Raw genomic sequence first — 18,563 nt, forward strand, 5'->3', positions numbered from 1 at the left:
AATGTATAATATTTATGAATAACCACAGATACCATTAGTGGTAAAAGGAATTCTTATTATTTTGTATATTTGTGTTCCAGAAACTCGAGTTCTCTATTTCATGAGGTGAGCAATAAAATATTTTAAGATTTGGAACCACCACCGCAAAATCGTAAACAGTCAAAATACGGAAACTCAATACATTTTTATTTCACCAGCATTTAATTTTATGATAAAAAGCTAGCCAAGCAACAAATATGCCAAACAAAACAAAACCTCACTTTCACCCCTGATGAGTGCACGTATTGTGGCAATTGATTGACGAACTTTGCTGAATATGTCAATGGGGGATAACTTTAAGCTATATACTACAAAATGGATAACGGTACACATGGTAACTTTAAGTTTACCGTTGGTAAGGCCGATAAAGGCATAGTTCAATTTTAAAAAATCAAACAAACTACCTTTTCAAGCAAATTCAAACTGATAATTCAGGTACCACAAAGGCACCTAGACCCTTTGAGTATTAATAAACAATACGCTCCTGGAACGATTGGGTTACCGTTACCTGTCAGTACTATAAATTCTACCTGCTCGACTTACAAGCGTGACCCAACCCAGATTGGTATAAATACGGCAAACTTTTACTCTCAGCATCATAACAATTTCAGTTACTGACTTTGAAACAACAACGCTTTGAATACCTAACAAATATGGATTTCTCCAGGGAAAACAAAATAAACATTAAAGAAGAAAATATCGAATCGACAGAAGAAGCACTTGACTTGCGATCATATGAGGCATTCTCAAGAGAATGTGAGGACCGGAGTAAACTATCAGAGAAAGAGAATCCAAAAGTTCGGCAAGTAAAACGCCGTCGAGAGTATGATCACTACTACAATAGGGAAGTGAAAAAATTAAAACGAGACAACATAATAATTGTGAAGCAAGAGATGACAGAAAATGAAGTAAATCAACCAAACGTACAGTATCATTCACTACGAGAACTAGGAGTAAACATACCAATGGTACAGATACCATATGATCCGCAAAGAAACCTTGTATCAGGGATTGTTGACATCCCTAAGGAAATGATAATACCGGTTCCTTCCATAAAGAAGGAATCCCCTCAACATTCATTACAAGAACTTGGAGTAAATATACCAATGGTACAGATACCATATGATCCGCAAAGAAACCTTGTATCTGACAAAATGATAACACCGGTTCCTTCCATAAAAAAGGAACCGGAATTCAAAGATTTTTCAACAGTGCTATTCACCAGCGTTATGAGTACCTGGTTTATGTTTAACAGAAACCTATCTATTAAACATGAAAAAGTCGACGAATTGGACAAAACCTCTTCGTTACAACCAACGCTTGTTCCAGTTCACGTCCATCCTTTAAGTGAAGACGTCATCATTAAGCAGGAGTATACAGATCAGGAAAACATATCTCCTATTCTCTCAAATGGCGATGACGATAATGTAAATTCAGTAATGGAGACAGCTAATTTAGAAATTGGTCCACATGGCACTTGTATTTCTAGAAGGAATTTAGAGTCGATAAATTGGATGGAACCATCAAGTGCCACGCGGAAACTCTTGTCTTTGGTATTTGATAACCAAACTCTTGCGACGCACACGCTTAGTGGCAAACCCTCGCCCGCTTTTCGAGATCGTCCATTAAAAGCGCAACTAGATCCTCTGAAAGTGGCAGATGTAATATATTTTGTACAGCAGAGGGTACAATGTTCGGAAAAAGTAATTCGACGGGCAATCACGTCGAAATGCGCGGATACCGCAAAAATCGTTCGAAGAAATTTATCCAAAGCTAAATAAAATAAATTGTTGTTGTATTGTAAATTGTATTATATTTTGTGAAACGTATATTTAAATTTATTTGTATAGATTAATAAAACATTTAAAATGTAATTAAATTGTAAAACATTTAATGTATTATTTATTTTGCTTCATAGTTGGTAGGGTTATGTATAGGTGTTCAAGCGATTTAAAAATTAAAAAAAATTCAAATGAAAACCTGGTTTTAAGAAAAAGAGGTTTTTCGTTTTGCAGTATCTATTCAGTAGATTTTAACTTGTCCTATAACAATCCGCTTTCTAGTAGGCAGACAGAGTAGAACGCAGATAATTAGGTATATGGGAGCTAGGAGATCTTATGACCCGATTTTAATAATTTTTGGTACAGAGACACACTATTAGAAGAAAATAATTTTCTCTGAATTATATTAAATTATCTGAGAGATTTACCCATATTTTCGGTTAAAATGTACCCTTAGGCCCTGAGTTTAACATGTTCGATATCTGGGGCCTTGAAATGTTATAGTCCGTTTTCGCCAATTTTTTCACAAGTGAAACCAGGGATTATATGCACTATTAGTGTAAAATTTTATTCCGCTATCTTCAAGGGTTCCTATGTATAGTATACATTATATAGTGAAGGAATAAGATGGAATTCAAAATTGAGTTATAAGTAAAGGAGTCCTGGTTGTGAAGCGATTTCGCCCATTTTTTATCCGTGTCATCAGGGTGTCAAGAAAATATTATATACCGAATTTCATTGAAATCGGTCGAGTAGGTCCTGAGATATGGTTTTTGACCTATAAGTGGGCGACACCACGCCCATTTTCCATTTTGTAAAAAAATCTGAGTGCAGCTTTCATCCGCCATTTCTTATGTGAAATTTAGTGTTTCTGACGTTTTTCGTTAGTGACTTAACCCACTTTTAGTAATTTTCAACCTAACATTTGTATGGGAGTTGGGCGTGGTTGTTATCCGATTTCGTACATTTTTGGACTGTATTAGGAAGTGGCTAAAAAAACGACTGCAGAAAGTTTGGTTTATATAGCTCTATTGGTTTGCGAGATATGTACAAAAAACTTAGTAGGGGGCGGGGCCACGCCCACTTCTCCAAAAAAATTACATCCAAATATGCCCCTTCATAGTGAGATCCTTCATACCAAATTTTATTTAAATAGATTTATTTATGGCTTAGTTATGTCACTTTATGTGTTTTCGGTTTTCGCCATTTTGTGGGCGTGGCAGTGGTCCGATTTTGCTCATTTTCGAAAGCAACCTTCCTATTGTGCCAAGAAATAAGTGTGCCAAGTTTCATCAAGATATCTTAATTTTTACTCAAGTTTAGTTTTGGGTGTTACAAACAACCGTTATGTGAACAAAACTATAATACTCTCTTTAGCAACATTTGTTGGGAGAGTATGAAAAGATTTACAAATAACTTGGGTTCTCTCTCTTATAAGATGTGTCATAACTTAAAAATGGTTTGAAATATTATATAACTTATTGCATACACTGAAATAAATTTGGCCGATGACAAAAAAATAAGAACTTGAGACCATTAAACCAATACAGTGTTCAAGTTCATGGAATTATAGAGATAACTAAGATTTTCTGTATCAATAATTACCGAAATGAGCGCTCAATATTTGACTTTATGTATAGCTTTCGAATAGCTAAATCTTGGAAAGTGGCGAGTCGAACAAACACCTAGTTAACTCCAATAGACTGACATAATTCAATAGAAATAGACTGGCATCCTGATTTTAAATAACTAAGCATACATTTTGATGCATAAACTAGCTTTAACAGCACTACAAAATTTACAAAGAAAACTTTAAAAAGTTAGGTTAAAAATATTTCATATATTAAATGCGACTATTCCATAATTTTAAACTTCCAACTTATACTCGTAAAAATACATAATACTCATACTCATTTTATTTTTGCTGAATATGTCAATTACATTACGGAGCAGCAGGCTTGAAAGTAAAGCTCGTGAATGTCCTTAAATTCATCATTTTCAGAATATGCCTTCACTTGAAATCCCCATGCATGCAAGGGCGGGCACACGCATATACACACTCAGCTGAGTAAAAGCTGCCCATTTGCGTTGCTTCGGTGACAAAGTTCAATGGAGCACTTCAAATCAATTTGTGAGCCCCAATGCAGGGACTGGACTACTGCTAATGTGTAGCCATTTATGTGGATTTCTCACATGAGCTGAACAAAGATAAGGACATAAGCGCAGAATAGGTGGGAGAGAAAGAACAACAAAGAGAGACGCCGAGAACTCAATGGCACAGGTCGTTGGAAAAATGGCAAGCCGAATAAGGCCAGTTGAAAATTGCGCGGGTAGTAGCACCGCTTTTGTTGACAGACTATTGACATTTAGCCGCTGAAATGCCAGCTCACTTTAATAAATGGACTGCTCACTCTCAGGACTGTCTGCTTTTTATTTATGTTATGGCGTCAGGATTCATGTTTACACGTGCATAAAACCGCTGTATATACCACCATGTCCGTCCGTCTGTCTGTATATATATAGCTCATATAGCTGCCATACAAACTGAACGATCGGAATCAATGGCTTGTATGGAAAACTTCCGCATTTTACTACATATCTTCACGAATTTTGGTGTGAGTTATTGTTCATAGAAATAATTTAATCTCTGAAAAAATTGTTCAGATCGGTTCACTATATAGCGCATATAGCTGCCATACAAACTGAACGATCGGAATCAATGGCTTGTATGGAAAACTTCCACATTTTACTACATATCTTCACGAAATTTGGTGTGAGTTATTGTTCATAGAAATAATTTAATCTCTGAAAAAATTGTTCAGATCGGTTCACTATATAGCGCATATAGCTGCCATACAAACTGAACGATCGGAATCAATGGCTTGTATGGAAAACTTCCGCATTTTACTACATATATTCACGAAATTTATTGTTCATAGAAATAATTTAATCTCCGAAAAATTTGTTTAGATCGGTTCATTATATCATATGACTGCCATACATATAGAAAATTTTCGCATTTGACGTAATATCTTCACGAAATTTGTGGCATAGCACGTTCAACAAACTTTGTTTTCAATAATGATGCCGCCGGCCCATAAACCGAACCAAACCTTATTTTTTTCGGAATGCAATGGTGACTCATGATGCGCTAGTGGCAGCAATATTCTCGACACTACAGCATTTCTTTGTCTCACTAACACGGGAACATTTGTACTGTGCTTGTGGATTAAAAAGTTATTTGTGTTTTCTATCAATCTCATAGAAATGTTGCCTACATTTCCGCGCAAAAATAATGGGCACCGGTAGATATGTATATAGACATAAAATATAGAAAATAAACAGAAATTATTAGTACTTTTTACTACTTTTTTTTAACTGTATTCTAAAAGTTACCTAACGTAAGAACTACTCTATCCTAAATTTTCGATTTTCGCGCCGAAATGTAGATAACATTATTCCAATTTTTTTTGTTTAATGTTGAAGATCATTCTATTAGAGTCTTTTATTGTTATCTTTTTCTTTCTTGTTTACAGTTTTTCACAAAATTTTTCCACAGAAAAATTACTCATCTCAATAAAATACATGTTCTATGAAGCTCATTTGTATATCCGTTAGAGCGAATTTTAATCACACAATGTCAGTTCTGCATGAAACCTATTTCTATGAAGAATAAATAATAACTAAAATCCTCGACGAGGCAAATATTCACGTGTAGAGAAAGAGCTGACAGCAATTGCCACCTATTCATTATACCGTCTTTCTTGTCAGAATTCAGAAAGAAGAGCCGCCAAGTGTATACACATAGTTTGAGAGTAGGAATTCTTACAACTGAAAGAGTGTGAAATCGTAAATCGAAAAATAAACTACAACAAAAAAAAACCCAAGGTCGCATAGCAAGAATAAGAGTCCACGTTTTTATTTATTTTTATCATTCGTCCTCAAACTGTTGCATCGTCTTCAGTTTCGTAGGAATTCATCATCAAATTCTGAATACTACGCGTATATTTGTACTGATTTTCTGGAAATGGAAATCGAAATATAACTCGTGAAAAATTCCGAGTAAATATAGAAGTACTAAATGTGAAACGTGCATTTTATTGACACTGTCGTTAGAAGCTCGCCAAGCAGACGGTAGACAGAAGCCGCTGGCAACTGAACTTTCGCTTAAGCGTTCGTGTGTGGCATTGGAACGCAAACATTATGAATTCCACTTGCCGCGCCTGGAGGCTTTATGTTTGTTTCTTTATTTTTCGGTTGATTTAGTTTTCAGCTGTTCTCGCAATATTCATTTTCGATATACTTTTTTGATTTTTTTGTGTTAGTTCGCTTTAAACTCTTTTCCTATTTCATATTTTCATTGGCTTAATCACATAAACTGTAGCCGTAAAATATTATAAAACATAATTTCTACTATTACTTAACAATTTTATTATGTCTATCAACAGTTTGAAGACCCACACGTGAACTTTAGCATTGTATATATAATTCTAAATGATGTTACTCTATACTTATTCTACTAGTAACGCTTTGTTAAAACCACCGCCCACCTACAACTCATTTACTACTTACGCAATAGATATACTACAGCTTCGAAAAAATTAGTGGCTCGGTGTATCTGCGCATCTGCTTTCCATTTGTTATGCCTATTTATTATTTAAGCCGCTTCGATTGTAATTTTAGCAATTTACTGTCCTATTTCCCTGTTTGTCTGTCGTATTTCCACCTGTGGGCCATTTCGTGGTTTTCACTTTTTACATTTCGATTATTCATCGGATTTTGTGTGTATGAAACTGTTTCGTAATCTCATCTCTTCAATTGCTGTCAACAGCATCATTAAGCTAATCACAGACATCGCCAACAACAATAAGATTGCTTGCATAATCAACTTTTCTATGGCATTAATTTCTCTCATGCTTGACTTAAGCATCGTTATTATGCTCACTAAGAGCGTCTGAAGACATGGCGAGAGAAGTGATTGATGACTCATTTAAAGATCTATTAGAATTGTTGTTTAATTCAAACAAATTTATTTATATATATACATATACAAGTATAATATGCATATATAATTATTATTTAACTAATTTCTGCTTATTATTTGAATATAATGAAATCATCAAAATTTTACACCGATTATATTTCTATATTTCACTCTTTTATATTTAGATTTTCATTTATGTATATTACTTATATGTAGGATTGCATTATATGCTTTGTAATACGATCTCACTCACTATTAACCTTTTCTTGACTATCTATTTAAAGAAACTTATTTTTAAATACAATTTTCTATCTTTTTTCAGCACACTTTGGTCAATACAGCCACTGCGTTGCAAACGCTAAGTGATGAGTGAGTTTAGCGTATAACTATTTTTAAAATCAATTATTATTGTATGCGCCTGTTGCTGGTATTCAAATATATTGACGGATAGTTTTAATTAATTTAAATTGTAAGCATATGCTTTTAGCTGGTGCAAGCATAATTATTTTTAAATGTAAATTATATAGTTATTCTTAAAACAATAACTTCCATTGCAAGCGCGCGCCCCCATCACCGGTCGCATATTAAGCTTTCTAAAGAGCGAACATACAATAATTAGTGAATACCATTAGGCGCATTACGGGTGTCAAAACGGGTGCATTTCGGATGCGCATTTAATTTCTTTCGGAAAATAATTATACTAATTGAAAGCTGGAAGAAACTAGCTTTAGAAATGAAAATATGTGTCTGACCTTATTTATTTATTTTATTTGCTTTTGTGCTTTCTTTACCACACAAGCATTTAATTATTCTTAAAAAGTCACAGAGAAAGTTGCTGCCAGGTTAAATTTATGAAACATGAAGATTACAATTTCTTATTAAAATAGCATTAGAAGCGAGCATTATTTTGCTTTGCTTCCACAACACCACATTGAGTCTTTTTGTTTACATAAAAAGAACGCTATGCAAATGGCAACAAGAAGAAAATACAGTAGTAAAATGGAAATGTCAGCAGGAGCATATGTATGTCTATATTTGTGTACCTGTGCATATGTTATCATGTGTATCTTGGCTGACAACCAGACGCATATATTTGGTTTTGAGCCGTGACACGGGCAATAAGAAATCAAAGTGTAAGCGGAAGTAAACCAATTCCTTGCCACAAATGAAGTTATTTATCAACGTCAGCGTCACCTGTATAGACATTTGTATATAAATAGTTGAGGCAAGTGTAATGCGTATGCGTATGAACTTTTGCTTATTGGTGTGGCGAAATATTTTCAGCGTTGCTAGATGACGTTCATTGCATTAAAAACGCTGATGACATTGCGCATTTGCATTTTGCTCTGAACGAGATTAGTCAACAGCATCATCGGCGGGCGGTTTCCTGACAACGAGATCGCCTGCAATTGGTCTTGGTAACCGTCTCTTAACTCGATTGCTTGTCAGTATTTCAACGCCAACGTTGTTCACATGCCGCATAATTGTACCCCACACATATATATATACAATTATGCGGCATGTGAACAACGTTGGCGTTGAAATATATATATATACAAACAAATATATCTGCATATGGTAAATGGAATCTTTAACTGACAATTGCATGAACAACGCACTATGTGCTATTTGAAGAGTATAAGTATGCAGAACTATCAAATACAAGGTGTTGCAATGGCAGCAAGCAATATTGCCAGTTTGTGAGAATCCATATCTACACTTGTATAGTTTTTTGCGTAGTTGCCACCCTTTCAAGATTTTCTCCAGTGTTTTCAAGTCAAAGATTTTAACTATTTATGAAATTTTCCTTAACTCCACGATGACTCAGGTATTTTCAATGATAACGTGATGACAACCGAGATCGGTAATATATCGTGGGCTGCTCAAACTTCTCACCCCTTATTCTAAGAAGTGTGAAATTGAATACACTAAACCTTCTACGAACTTCTTCACTTCATTATCGTATGTACTTGAGAGCATGGGAGCCACCCACTTGCCCCTGATAGTATTTTCCTACCTTCTATTCTTCCCAGAATATTGCGTGACATTTTCATTAGGTTTCATATTTTTCTTTGTTTTTAATGGCAGTGCCAAAGAACACTACAGATTTATTTGGCGTTCCGGTGAATGTAAGCTGATGCCCGTGGTATCTTGTTATAAAAATTTAATAAATTATTAATTCTTAAGTGGTTTTGATTAGTGCTTGTCGCTACAACAAAGAAAGTTTCTGCTATTATCTTTATATTCTTTATTGAAAATCTTGAACAATAGTTGTCAGTTTGATAGTTTCCATTTGGTGGAGAGGGATTGCCATATAAAGTCAATTAAGTTTTATTAATAGAGGAAATAGCTTTTTTTATCTTTTCAAGAGTCATATTTGAATAGGAAAATAATTATGGGAGGAATTAGGTGGAATAAGCAAAATTACTGAAAAGTATAACAACCCAGTGTATTTTCAGTTCAAGATTATACTTCGTTTGAGAATTATAAACACTAGTAGTTTTGATTTTGAAAAGTCACTTTCATAATCAAAAAAATTAAAATATAGAGTTGCCACCTGTGCAAATATTTTGTTGAATTGATGTAGTGTAGTCTAAAGGTTATAAAAATAGCTTTTTAGAGTATATTATTCTAAAAAAATTATTTAATTGTGATTTTATTAGCCGCAAAAACTAATTGTTTTTATGTTTGAATGTGAATATGTCAAAAATGAAAAGAAATAAATTTCTTTAGAAAAAATAAATGTGCACAATATCCAGTTGTTGCTTTATTGGATAGCTGATGAATTCATGCTGAAAAATAAGTGTTGGTCAAAAATATTGTGTTGTAAAATTCTTCCAGGAAAGTGAGGAATATGTAATTTGAATTCTTAACTAATAGTAACTATTACTTCTTAATCAATGTGTAAATGTGTTTACTATATACATATATATGTATGAATAAACATATTTTATGTACATATGTATGTACTAAATATACCCTAAAGTGTTACAAAATATATATATGTATAATTCTGCGCAGCCTTGACCAAACCATGTTGTTGACAATAATGACACTTGTGTGTGTGTAAATATGATTTGTTTTTTATTCGAATTCGAATTCAGACATATTATTCAATTAAAATGCAAGTTTCGCACCCTATTAATTCGATTTTACATTTACATTTAAATTATGTGCAAAAGAAACTGCATTAAAAAGCATATTGTTCTTCAGCTATTATGCTTTCCATATACATTGTTATTATGTACTCACACACATACACACAAGCACAGTGTTGTATTGTAATAATTTGCCAGAATTTAATTGGTATCCTGGAAGTCATGTTGTTTTGATATTTCCCGAAAAGTTGATTGCAAGCGCTTCAAAAGTTACATATTGCAATATGTTAATGCATTGTTATGTGCGTTCGTGTCACATTTTACTTTTGTCTCACTGATTACAGATTTTTCATTTAATTACCTTTTTTGATTGCAGCACTTTATGCGCTTATTTATTAATATTTATGTTCAATTGTACATGCAAGCATTGAAAATTTCCCCTAATTGTTTAATATGCATCCTTGGTAGGTATTCTGAACGGTAATTAAAGCTATGTGCAGGCTCAATTAGGTTCCAATGTTAACTGTATATTAAATATAACATTTACCGCACACTTCCACTCTCTCCACTCGCATAAAATTATTGTTATTTAATTATTTGTGGCATTCCAAGAATACTAAATTAGTTCTCACAAGTATTTGTATGTATGTGTCTTCTCATCAATCCATAGCCCACTTCTTATCTCTACACTTACAGCCAAACAAACTTATTAATTACAGTTTTTGGTTAACGGTTTGTATTTCATATGTGAGGTTTAGGAGGTGACATATACACATGATTCCATTATTAATATTGGTGTAATTATGTTACTCATACGGCTTGACAGCCACTGATAGTTAGTGTCCGACCGATAACAAATTTTTGGCCGATGTCGATTCCCATGCCGATTAATCGGCCAGTTGGCAAAGTATCGGCCGATGCCGATTCTTTCATGAACATTTTTATGAACTAAACTAGTATAGTAGCAAAAGACAAGCAAAAACAAATAACATCACAAAATAAGTAAAAATTCAGTCCAAATGTAAATATGAAGGTGTTTTTAATTTAATTAATATTCAGAACTAAATAACTTATTTTTATAATATATAGATTATAGTCTTTTCTCAAAACAAGTTGCTACGTCAGCAATATAGCTTGTTTTCCTTCAAGGATAGAAAGAAAGCTTTTTGGGAGGTTCTTTTACATGCACCTCCTGGTCCAAACCAGCACCAAATGATTATTACCTGTTCCTGTCTATGGCGAATGATGTTGTTTATGAAAATTTGTCTCAAGAGAAACTTTTAAAAATATCCTCTCCCAGTTTTTTTCATATTGCAAAAAAGGATTTCTATAAGAGTGACATTATGAAATTATATTCAAAATCTCAACAAGTTGTTGAACAAAACTGTGCATATTTGAAATAAATCGGATCATTCTAAATAATGTAATAATAAATTGTATACAAAAATAATGAAGTTCTTTATACTAGACTTAATATTTGGTTGGCAAGTATCACGCTTCCGCATTTTTTCTCTTTATTCAATGCTTTATAAAAAGTGTTACAGGGATCGGATTTAGTTCAAATATACGCCGTTTCGTTCGATAATCTGTTTCCATCTAGACGGGAACTTCATAATACCCCCCTCGTAGAAGCCACTCTCCTTATTTGTGAAGAACTCGGACAGACAGCTTTCACAAGCCTCTTTTGAGTTTAACTTTACACCACCGAGGGCGTTCGCCATGGACAGGAAGGGGTACGGGAACGTATTCGCTATGCCCCGGATATATGGTGGATGCAATAAAACCGCCCATCCGAGCTCCCGTAGATTCTGGCGAGTCATCAACGAAGTGTGTGGTCTGGCGTTGTTCTGGTGGAACACTACAAACTTCCTATTGGCCAAGTAGATTGTAGAATTAAGCGTTTGGCCATTTGGGAGCAGCTCATAGTGGTTGATTCCCTTTCATTCCCACTTTTTCGCTTGATATTGTCATATGTGATCAATTTTGCATCACCAGTCATCATCCGCTTCGTTCCGTTTTAGCAGCATATCGCAGGCGTTGATTCGGTCCAGAAGGTTTTTTGCATCAAATCATGCGGCACTCAAACATCAAGCTTTTTTTGTGTATCCAGCCTTCTGCAGATGGTTTAAAATGGTTTGGTGAATAACTCTCATCTGCTGGGCGATATCACGAGATGCCACATGCCGGTATAATTCGATGTTTTCCAGAGTTTTGATCGGAATTCGTCGTCACCGGCTGGCTTATCCATGGTGTCGTTTTCACCCGCTCTGAATCATCGAAACCATTCTTCCGCAGTTCGAAGTAATAGAGTAGTATCCCCAAAAACACCATTAATTTCACGCAACGTTTTTCTAGCGGATTTGCCTTCAACGAAGGAAAACTATAAAATGGCGCGAATTTCGGCGTTAGTGAACCCCATGTTTACACGTCTATAACTGTTTAATGTCCAAACTAATCATGCATAGCGTCGTTTTGTAGGTTATGTCAAGACCTGTCAAAGATGTATAGTATTGCCAGATACGAGCTCTGTAGCGCTTTATACGTAGCCGCGAAATTTGAAAGATAAAGAGGCGGAAGGGAGATGTTTGCCAACTTAATATTATCAGGAATGATTGGTTGAGACTAATATGAATCAAACAGTGTTTTATAAGGTGAACAGAAGACTGTATATTTTAGGCTTTTAAGAAATCAAGAAAATAAAAAAAAAAACAAGAAAAACGTTAACTTCGGCTGTACCGAAGCTAACATACCCTTCACTGATGCAGTTCTTTTAGTAACTATGTGTTTAAGCATATCTAAAGAAGTAAGAAAAAGTAAGTAAAACAAAAAAGAAAACATTTTACTAATTCTTTTTAGCCGGGTTGTTTGCTAGAAACATTAAGGTTATTTAATAAAGAAAATAGATCCATGTCATGTAATCCATGTCAAATTTCGTGAAGATACCACGTCAAATGCGAAAATTTTCCATACAAGCCATTGATTCCGATCGTTCGGTTTGTATGACAGCTATATGCTATAGTGAACCGATATGAACAATCTTTTCGGAGATTAAATTATTTCTATGAACAATAACTCACACTAAACTTCGTGAAGATATGTAGTAAAATGCGGAAGTTTTCTATATAAGCCCTTGATTCCGATCGTTCAGTTTGTATGGCAGCTATATGATATAGTGGTGCGATATCGGCAGTTCCGGCAAATGATCAGCTGCTTGAAGAGAAAATATTTTTATCAATGTCACTAGAAAGTGAAGACGCCTATCAACTGTTTTTTTCTAATTGTTTTGAAAGTCCACATTTAGTTGAACCCAAGTACATCAACTGTCTTCTTTTAATACCCTTAATGCCATTACCATTTCACTGTGATTTTCTACATATTTCTCTCGGTTTAAGGAGCTTAAAGTTTATTGCCCAGTTACCTCATTTACATCAACTGATTAACTCGCTACCCAGTTAGTTCTCCCTAGACCCTTGAAAGTATGTTTTATAAAAGTTTATTGCTTGCCAAATGCACCTATATCCATACACTCCTAACATATGCGTTTATATTTAGAACTCTTTACCCTTTGCAACAGCGTCAGGGGTAGTACCGACTTTTTATTATTTTGCATAACGTTGACAACGCTTCGAGCAATGGCGCCCAGACCCTTCTTCTAAATGTAAAAATAAATTTATTGGGATACAAGTAAATCGAAGTACTTATTGTATAAATGAGCTGCCGTTGGATTTGAAACTTATTTAGCAGACTATATATCGCACATACAGTAAATTTCACCAGAACCCTGACTTGGTGAATCATTTCTTTAAGAGCAAACAAAAGCAACAATAAAAATAAACACACTTACCCATACACATACAGCTGCGTACAAGCAACGATCGATATTGAAAGGAAAGTCTCCAAAATGGAAGGCTATGTATTTAGCATATGCATGACAAAGGCTGAAGATAACGGACTAAACCAGATCCACTGCTGAATCACGTCATCGTACCAGTTGTTTATGTAACTCAGCTGCACTGTCAGTAAAATGACCCATTTTCGGTGAATCATTATGCGAAAAGCGAGCAATTACAGCCGCCAACAGCCAACAGCTGCTGCAGCGTCGATACATTACCCCACTCCCACCGACTCTTGTGATGAATTTTAGCGCATTGACTTAATGGAAACCAAATTAAACTTCTTGGCAATGGACTAAGTACATCAACAAGCACAGCAACACCAACGATTGTATGCAAACAAACAGGAATTTTGTTTCTCGTTTTCACCTAATCAGTCCATATTGTCCGTATAATCATCATGCTTCGATATCTGTGCAAACTGAAGATAGCTTTCGCATAGACGCAATTTCCAAAATAGACAAGCAACAAATCAAGCTTATAATCTGACAGTCTAGAACATCTGATAAAATTCAAGACATTAATGGAATGTCATGAAGCCAACTATCCAAAAGTCATCAGTTAACAAACTTTCATGCTTTCTGCAAACGCCTCTGCCAACACACTCCCTTTAAATGTATGCAACATTTGATTTGTGATTGTGCTTATACTTATGTTTGCACATATAGATATGTCAATCAGAGAAAATGTCAAATACCTACACACACACACATACAACAACAACAAATACAAACATGTATATTCACAGCTTTCGCTTTGCCAGCTCTAATAAATTCAAAGGGCAACATTTGAACTTTGCTTTGTGGTTAATCGCAATTAAACACTCAATAGCCTCGTATAATATTTGTATAATCCTTAGTAAATTTATATGTGTGTTTATAAGTACATTTGAGGCATGTATCCATTAATGTTGCACATGTTTCACCGATCTGTAAGTGAAGTCAAACATTCTTTGTTGTTGTTGCCGTAACGTTTATCAATTTTTATTGCGAAAGTAGGCATACACTAATTTTTCGGATTTATTGGATTTACAAGTAAAGGCAGTTTTGGTTTGTGTTATTATTTCTCTAGCAAAGAGAGGAATGAGTAGTAATTAATAAAGTGTTACCAAAAAATTTCCTCAGTACATATAGTAAAATAAATTCATTTGATCGCTGTTTCCAAAAAAAACTTTACATCAAATAATCTTCAACTAAATAAAGGTATTAATTTAGTGGAAACAAGTTCGAGTTACATATCATTGGCGCTCCATAGCACCGCAGTTCCATCTTTACTGAGTTAAGAAGACTTAGGATACGAAGACGTAAATCCGTACAGTCCTACATAAAGTAGTTCATTGGCAAATAAATAAGTATATTGGTTTTCTGAAACATTTTTTTCAGTTAATACTCAAACCAGGATTATTCCTCCTAAGAAGTTTAGATATCTTGCCTTAAATTTCTTGGGTTTCGTTATGTAGAAATCAACTCACAGTCTCCCCCGTACCGTCGATTTCACTATTCTTGTTTACTATAAAGGGGAGAAAATATGCTGACAAAATATGCGCAAGCCGGAGGCAAAACCAGTTGCAGACTATATGTTAAATGCATTGGTCTCTTCTTTCGCAGCGGAGATGCCACCCACAATGAAGATAATGACGAACCTCTAAGTCGTTTCTGTCGTTTACATTCGGCAGAGCTACGCTAAAAATCTCCCATTCCAGTGAGAGACTGTGGGTCGTAGTAAATTGTGTTTCATACGTGCTGGTGGTAAAGTGGGCGTTCCAAAGTCTGTTGCAACTGCAACTTACATTGTCCTTCAGAACATCATGTTGTCGCCATCGCTTCAGCTTGGCATTTGAACTGAAATGAACTTTGTTCGTTCTCCCTTTTAATGTGGCGCTCAATTTCACACTCCACTTTTGTATAGACCGAGGTCGAAGCAATAACAAATTCAATGGGCAATTGTTTGTGACTATTCAAGTCGACAAACGTCACTTAAATGACAGAAAACTTAGTAACATAAAAATCTTTATTTAATTAAGCAGTATTAATGTAGTAGGAACTTTTCCTCGAAACTAAGGGATAACACTCCATGGAAAATTATAAGTTTGGGGCGGAGATATGCTACTGCTAAATAATTGGCGCATATCCGAAGGTTATTTTTTAATACTCTGAACTGCACACTAAGAAAAAAGAATTTACACACGTTAGAAAAAAGAATTTAATTGGCAGAGCTGCCCTAAATAGAAATGATAGCAGTTCTGTACTAGTACTATTTCTTATTCCACAAGAATCCTTAGATTCATAAGGTCTGTAAGAGACACATCGGCTTTTAGAGAAAAATCTCAAACTAATGTCATATTCAATTGTGTAAGCTCCATGGAGCTCTCAGCTGAGTTTAGTAAATTAAAACACTGTGGTCACAGTGCTGATATTTTATGGTTGAAACAAAATCATATTCTGAAGTTGGAAAAAATTCCGTGGATAAAGAGTACACCGAAGAATTTGCTCCGGCGACTGAGTTTACCCCTACCAGGCAGTTTTAATTCCATTCCAACAGAAAACTTTTATTAGATATACAACATAAATAGAATGTTGCAACACTTTCAAAAATATTATGCCTAATTAAAATATCTGATAAATTTTAATTAAAAATAATTGAAAAGTTTGCTGCAGAATTGCATTGTCTTTCAACTGCGGAGTAAACAGAACCAATACTAAATTTTTGCTCATACACACACTTTAGAGAATAAAATTGTATGCAACAATGTTGATACTACCACTCGATCTGAAATGTTTGGCGTACAAATTGTTTTGTTGTTTTTGGCTTTGTGAAATAACATCCTTTTTGCAATTTCATCTTTTTCTTATCACCTCCTCAAAAAAAAACAGACAGCAGTCCTTAGCAGTTGCACTGACGACAATGCACCCACCCCACAGCAAAATGTCATCGCTTTCAAGTGAAGCGCAGCGTATGCCCAACGGTGAGTGCTTTGTTAAATTTCGTTCGTAAAGTTTGTGTTGGCACTCACACTCTCAAAGCGCTGCAAAATTGAAAGAATTTCCGGGAGAATTTGGAGTAGAGCCTTGCCGGAAATTTTTCGAAAAATCGCCTAAAATACAGGCGACGCGAACAACAACAGACAAAAAAGATGCGTGAATTTTCGGCAAATTGTTTCGTTAGAGGCTTGATTGCACTAGAAATTGCATGTACATATGTTTGTACTAGGGTTGTTTGGTCCAAAGGTAGAGGCGTTTGAGAACTTTGTAAAACAAGTACTTTTCAACATAGTTTCATCAATACAGCGAAGTTGCATCTCTTGCTGTGTGTTCTATAAATTTTATAGTCACCAATATCAGTGATATTAAAGAAATCTAAGAGAATGCAACCAAATTCCCCAACCCATAATGTAACAGCGTTTAAAAGCGTTTATGATGGGACTATGACAAAATCGACAATGCCATCTGCTCAGCTTAATATTCTACGGCTTGTAGTTTTGGTTTGTCTTCCAATCGAACCTACTGCTTGCATAAACCGATCTCGCCAATTTCCACAATATACGGATCTTTGTAACAAAAACCGACCTTTGTTTTTATCTGTCCCCTCGACAACAGTCAGCGCAAATATTTGGGAATATTCTACGTCACTAAAACAGCAACAAGTATGACAATATTCCAAAATGTCTACTCGGGAGGATCGGACCGACTATTGTATGTACACCTTTCTAACGCTTACTTACCTAGGTTTACCTATTAAAACTGTTTAAAGAACAGACTACTCATCTCAATTGTAGACCACCCTCATACGACGGTGTATTAACTAAGCAAATTCGCGAACCCAAACCATGAGTTTGCTGCTTTTGTCATACTTAAATTGTCCCATTTTATATTATTTTTCATATTTTGCACTTGCCTGCCGAAAACCACCTGCTGCGATGCAATTTTACAGCTTTTGGTGGCCATTTCTTAAATGAATGTGGATGACAGAGTTTTAATTGTGTCTTTCCAAAAATGTTACTGTTTTCACAGTGCAGTGTTAATCCACTGAATTAACCGACAAATATGTAGGTGTAGTGTCTTATCATTGTGCTCTTCACGTCAATGTTGCTCTCTTTTTTTCTTCCCTCAATTCATTTTTGAATAAATTCCTGCTACAAATTATTTTCCCAAATTAAAAGCGATTGGGAACAGGCATTCTGTACTTGTGTTAGTACAACACGCGAATTACTAATAACTTTTCATGCTAACTCCTGCCTACCAATTGGACGCCGCCTTGCACTTTCGTGCACTTAATTCAGCCTAAACTATCAAACTTATCCATCATGCTGTTGCATCATTTATCATTTTCGTAGAGGCCATTCTTTTCGAACACAATTTGTATAATGTATGAAATCAGCGCAGAAAAAAATAAACCACCAAGAGTTGTCACAACAGAATGAAACCCTAATACAATTAACTTCTACAACAGAAACAGAGTACTAACATACTTCTAAAAACATAGACGTCAACAGGTCATATTAACCCATAAAACGCAGACAAACTTGACCATATATGACCCTTCAAAATATAAACACATCTGACCTCAGATGCACTCAGGCAGCTAAAGATTGAACCCTAAAATATATTTTTCATTTTAAACACATTTTCATACTTCAACTATAATTTATCGCACATTCATCCACATAAAATGTGGAGCAAAGCAGACCCACAGCTTACATAATCATATTTACAGTTAATAGTTCAAAACTGTCCGTTAATCAGTCTCTGCACAGAAGTTATTTCGCTTT

This window comes from Zeugodacus cucurbitae, chromosome 6, assembly GCF_028554725.1.
Source record: "Zeugodacus cucurbitae isolate PBARC_wt_2022May chromosome 6, idZeuCucr1.2, whole genome shotgun sequence".
In the NCBI taxonomy this organism is placed as follows: Eukaryota; Metazoa; Arthropoda; class Insecta; order Diptera; family Tephritidae; genus Zeugodacus; species Zeugodacus cucurbitae.